The 6,423-nt window shown below is 35.1% G+C and overlaps 1 pseudogene; it reads right to left on the reverse strand.

Moving 5' to 3' along the window:
* Window positions 1-3,148: 3,148 nt before the first annotated feature.
* On the reverse strand, window positions 3,149-3,610 carry LOC116587730 (annotated as a pseudogene).
* Window positions 3,611-6,423: the final 2,813 nt, after the last annotated feature.

A 6,423-nucleotide genomic window follows, 5' to 3' on the forward strand; every position in this document is an offset into this window, starting at 1 on the left:
CCATATATATTCTAGAGAAAGCTATTGACGTGATGAGATTATTGTAGTCTGTTTCCCTCTAGTTCAAAGGTGCTTTATTTCCTCCAGTTATTTTCTTCCAAACTGGTTACTATATTGGAGTTAATCATGGCATTTAGAGAAGTTATTTTAGGAGAAAAGAATCGAGACAAACATATAAAAACCATGCAATTCTGGACTTTAAGCACACGTGGCTTATTTTAGGTATTAGAAAAAAAAGATTTCACAGAATATAAGAGATTATCAAGCAGAATCAAATTTTCCTACCTCTCAGACCAGTGCAGATGGAAATAGGAGAACTGGAAGGAAACAAGAATGTTAGATCCTGCACCCCAGCTTTGTGCCCTTCCTTCCTCTTAAGTTGAAGGGAAGTTAGAGGAAGGAATGCATTCTTTTTGTTGAGCAGTGAGATTTGTTTTTGCTTTCTGGTCGGACCCAGAAAGGTCTGTAGAAGTACAGTGGAAGTAGTTTCACAGACATCCTTATTTTTCATGACAATTTTAAGGAGTGGTCAGCTATTTTGAAGCATATCACATCATTTGTGTATTTCTGATATTTTCTCATGATTAGGCTGGGTTATTTTTATTATTTTTTTTTTTTAGGAGGGAAATTGCAGAAGTAAATACCATTCTTACCACGTGATATTAATATGTGTTATAGGATCACAAATTATGGATTAACAGTTCATCTTTTTTTGAATTTTTATATAGTATTTTTTAAAATTGTGATAAATGACTCATGAAATAAAACCCACTACTTTGACCATCTTTATGTGTACCATCTAGTGGAATTAAGCACATTCACATTGTTGTGCAACCATTAACATAATCCATCTGCAGAACTTTTCCTCTTCCTAAATTGTAACTCTACTCAGTAAATACTAACTCTCCATTCCTCTTTCCTTCCAGGCCCTAGCAATTCCCATGCTACTTCATTTCTCTATGAATTTCACTACTCTAGGTATCTCAGTACTTCATTGTAACATAGCCATCAGTTTCTCCTTTCATATGCTAACCCCCCATCCCACTTAATGAACCTTTTTCTGCCTAGTCCACAACCCCCATTCACTGTTTTTTAACCTCCAGCTTTATTGAGGTATAATTGATAAATAAATTGTAAGGCTTTTAATTGTACCTAGTGATAATTTGATACGTGTATACATTGGGAAAGAATTTCTCTCATCTAGTTAATTAAGACATATAAACACATCTATCACCTCACATATTTATCTCTTTTTGAGTGTGTAGGAACACTTATGTTCTACTCTCTCAGCAAATCTCCATTATGCAACACGATATTATCAACTATAGTTACCACGTGAGGCATTAGATCCTCCTACCTTATTCAACTTACAACTAAAATTTTATACCCTTTTATTAACTGCTCCCTGTCTTCCCAACTCTCTATTCCCTGGCATCATTTTTCTACACTCTGTTTCCATGATTTTAGCTTTTTTATTTAGATTCCACATGTAAGTACACCACACAGTATTTGTCTTTCTCTGTCTGGCTTATTTCACTAAACATAATGTCCCCAGGTTCTGTGCATGGTGTCACAATGACAAGACTTCCTTCTTTCTTGTAGCTGAGTAATATTCCATTTTATACACCACAACTTCTTTATTCATTTATATATTCATTGATGGACAATTAGGTTGTTTCCATATGTTGCTATTGTGACTAATGCTGCAATGCACATGGGAGTGCAGGTATCTCTTTGATATCCTCATTAACTGTCCTTTACATTTAATTCTCTTTCTGCTGCGTAAATTACTGAATTCAGCTATTCAGTTACTGGTTACTTTTGCATACGAACTGACAGAAAACAATAATATTGAAATGAAAAATTCTACAATAAGCCTCATGGGAACAGTACAAGTTTCATTTAATTCTGACTACTCTTTTTCTTCTATTACTACAAAATTGGGGCAAAAAAGTAACTCCCTCAAAAAAGGTATTTCCTCTCACTGATGACTATCTTAAAACTACATGTGTTCTGAAAATTAAATTAGGCACTTTATTAGCAATTAATATTTATTGACTTCACTGCCAGCTTAGTTTCTTTCTCCTTTAAATCCCCGCCCCTTTTTAAAAGATTTTTTAATGTATTCATTTGAGAGAGAGAGAGAGAGAGAGAGAAAACATGGGAGAACACAAGCTGGGAAGAGGGTCAGAAGGAGAGGGAGGTGGAGACTCCTTGCCAAGCAGGGAGTCCAACAATGTGGGGCTGGATCCCAGAACCCTGGGATCATGACCTAAGCCAAAGGCAGCTGCTTAGCTGACTGTGCCACCCAGGTGCCCTCTCTTTTAAATCTTGACTGTCTTATGTTCATAGGAAACAAAGAACTGAAAAATGTTTATGTACAATAACCTTAGTTCCCTTCCTTTTTTTTCTTCACTAAGATTTTGCTTAGCCTTTAGACAAGTTTCTCCTTTTTATATGACCCAATTTTATTTCTTGAGATTTCAAGGCATACCTGACCTATAATAAATAGACTTTGAGTTTTACGAAACAAAGTAAATAATTAATAGCTCACCTATTTAAATTAGGATCAAATTGAGTTTTTATAATCTACTATTGTTCTATATTATGGTTTTTAAATAATTGTGGCATACATACAATGGCTGAGCACTTGTTATATGTTATGCTAGTTTTATAACATTATTCAATATAAAAATACAATATATTTGAACATAATTTTGAACTTTTAAATATGAATAATTGTACTATGGAAAATACACATAAAAGTGGTCTCCTATCATTTTAAAATATAAAGTTAAAACATCACAAATAATGACCTAAAATCTACAGATTAGAAAATGAAGATATTTTCATGTTAGTATATTCGTGTAGTCAATGAATTTTGTACCTTTTTAAAAATTTATTCTTATTTTTGTATTTTGAGGAGGAGGAGAAAATCATCTTTATTTTTTTTAATATTTTATTTATTTATTTGACAGAGAGAGAGAGAGATCACAAGTAGGCAGAGAGGCAGGCAGAGAGAGAGGAGGAAGCAGGCTCCCTGCTGAGCAGAGAGCCCAATGCCAGGCTAAATCCCAGGACCCTGAGATCGTGACCTGAGCCGAAGGCAGAGGCTTAACCCACTGAGCCACCCAGGTGCCCCCAAATCATCTTTATTTACTTATTTTAACAAATACACCAAAGAATCCTGCAATCCTTCCAGCATTGGATGCAATCTTGGGCCACAGATCTGCACACTCCTTTGCAACTGGTTCTGCGATAGCAGGACCTTTCATTTTACCTTTATTGTTTACCATGACCCCCATGTTATCTTCAAAATAAACACACTAACTTTCCACAGTATTCTTTCATTGTGGAATTACCATTGCTGGAGGTGCCTTCTTTCTGGGCTCTGGTTTGCCTTTCTTCACTGTGGCCTCGCCATGGCACCCACACCAGCACCAGTAAGTCTGCTCAGTCATCCCTTGATCCCCTTTACCAAGATAATAAACAGATTTTTGGCTCCTGTGTTGTCAACACAGTTGATCACAGGTCTTACTGGAAGACCCAGGGAAATCCAGAATTTTGCAATGGAGAACCCACCATATCCTTGCTCAGACATCTTGAACATAGGAAAGGGATAAAAAAAAAAATAAGCTGTACTTTTTTAAATAAATGCATTAATCATTGAAGTAAAATTGAAGACCACATCTTTGTAGTAATTATTTTTGTCTTTTTAAGTCTGCCATAAAATCTAAAGAAATGCAAGTTATTTATTTTATAACTTAGAGCAAATACGTATGACTTTTTTGCAGGTATTTGAAATTTTAGGTAAAAAATGTTACAAACTGCTATTTATCCAACAATATCATGACTTCTTTAATATTAAGATTAATCATGAGATCAGAGGAACTTAAAATGGAAAGGATCTCAGATATTCTTTTTTAAGTTATTTTCCTATATTGATAAGCATACTATTTAATACCATCCGCTATTTCACCCACCACACCCCTTTCCTCTGGTCATCACCACATATGGCAGATTTAAAAAAAAAAAAAAAAAAGGAAGCTACAAAAGGTAAATTGTTTTCTTTAAAAACTAAGAGACATGTATGGCAGATTCCACCAAACATGCTTCCTAAGGCACATGGACATACACACAGAATACCAACCACACAGAGACAAATGTGTTAAAAAGATAATTAGTGAAATTGTGAGAGCAAATCCTTACAAGGAGCTAAAAGGAAAAGAGCCAGTCTGAATTGTAGCTAGAAGGTTACAAAGAATTTGCAAATAAGCTATCTTTGGAGAATTAAACAGAAAGATCATGGCATAATCAACCTGGACAGGGATAAGACAATCTATGTTAGAAAGACAAAGATTCTCTCAGAAGAGCAAGCCTTGAATGAATCGTGATTGCATGAATTCACACGTCCAACAAAATATCAATATCAATCAGAAGGAACGTAGGTTAAGCATGAAAAATAAAATAAGCAGAGTTCAATGTCAAATATAATCACTATCCATCCAAGGACAGCCCAAGGAAGTGGGTGACACAGGCCAAAGGCTTTTCCTGTCCAGTTGTAACAGTACAGCTTCATCTAATCCTATCAACTATTTAAATCTTATAACTAATTCTGTTTTTGTGATTTTGTATTCACCAAGCCATCTTCTAATTGAGCTGTGTTTTCCCACTGAAGCATCTGAGGAAGAGAATGACTGCTCAGCCTGGGGACTGAAATAGTGTATACACTAACCTGGCCTGTTGTATTTCTGATTGTGAATGAACAGCCCCCTGGTTGGAAGTTGACAATGCATATAAATTTCCCAAAGGGAAGATATGTTGGCCATAGGACTCAAAGGTCTCATACCGCAACAATTAAAGTTTATGCCACAAAATAGCACAGATTTGATTAATATGAGTTGTCACTGGATCCTGACCAATCAGGTTTTGGATCCTGCAAAAAATAAGACTGATTCTGAATCATCTCATAAATTCATGATCCAAGGAATCTGGAGTGAAACTGAGCTTGCTATAGTTTCCCCAGTATTACCACATTAATCATAGGGGTTGTCTGTTCTCTGAAATATCTAGAACTCACTTTATCAGGAATGATTCTGTAAAGCTGGTATTGTGATTCACATTTGATACATGAGAGAACTGAGGTGTAGTGGTTATATCACTTTTTCAAGCTAACACAGTTAATAAGTGGACTTAGAATTGAATCTGGGTCCTTGTAGTCAGGGCAAACTCAAGTTATTACAAAGGTAGTAAGTGGGTAAAAAAGGTATAATGAGGGGGTTCCTGTAAGGCTCAGTCTTTAAGTGTCTGCCTTTGGCTCAGGTCATGATCCCAGGGTCCTAGGACCCAGTGAGTGGGCTCCCTGCTCAGCGGGAGGCCTGTTTCTCACTCTTTTGCTTCTTCTGCTTGAGTTTCCTCTCTCACTGTCTCTCTCTGTCAAATAAATAAATAAATAAATAAATAAATCAAATCCTAAAAAAAAAAAAAAGGTATAATGAAGACTACTTAAACCCGTGTAAGTTGTAAACTTATAACAATGTAGGTCCCAAAAAAGTCAAATATTCTGATTTTATATGAAACTCTTGATTTTGAAATATTGTTATCTAATTTAAATATGAGTTTGGACACAATGAGATGAATAAAACACTTATGCATAAGCTCATTTGGGCTATGGGACACCAATCTGTGGCCTGTGAGCCCAAGTAAATACTTCTGTTATTTAGTGTCAGAAGGTTTTTCTAAATTCTGGAAAAAATAATTACTAGTCAGAAATTATATTCTCTGATGAGGACCTGGAGTGCTAATAGTCCAAGCTATTCAGTGCTGATCTTATGTGTATGATTTAGAAGCAAAAACAAGTGTGATTTGCTTTTTTGTAAAAAATTGTGAGACCATATCCTACCTCTTCTAAACAAGGGATTTCGGATGTATCATAAAGCAACTAGAATTTTCCCAAAGAAGTAGTTACCTGATATTTCACCACAAGAACAAGTAACTGGAAATATTATTAGAAATTATAAAAACAAATAAACCAGTACTGTGATGATTTGGAACTAACTTTTAGCACAGTAATTACCTATAAGACACAATCCGACATTAGAACATGGATAATTTGTGGTATAGATAATTATATATGAGTAGACTGCTTTAAAACTGTAAATCATTTTCATTTTAGTGTGGGCTTAATACTCTCAATATGTCTTTGGTGTGTCTTTCATAATTCCAAAGTTAAAGAGCTTCTGAACTTGGAGAAACCAACTGAAAACTAATTATATGGGATAAACAGCACTCAATGGACAATGACATCTTAGTCAAGATATGGTTCTGTCTAGGTGAAATACATTTTATGTGTGCATATTATTCGTGTTCTCTCTGAAACTTGCAAGAAGGAAAGTTATTTGTTTCCACTCATAAGGATGCATT

This window comes from Mustela erminea, chromosome 4 (genome assembly GCF_009829155.1).
Source record: "Mustela erminea isolate mMusErm1 chromosome 4, mMusErm1.Pri, whole genome shotgun sequence".
NCBI classification, from domain to species: domain Eukaryota; kingdom Metazoa; phylum Chordata; class Mammalia; order Carnivora; family Mustelidae; genus Mustela; species Mustela erminea.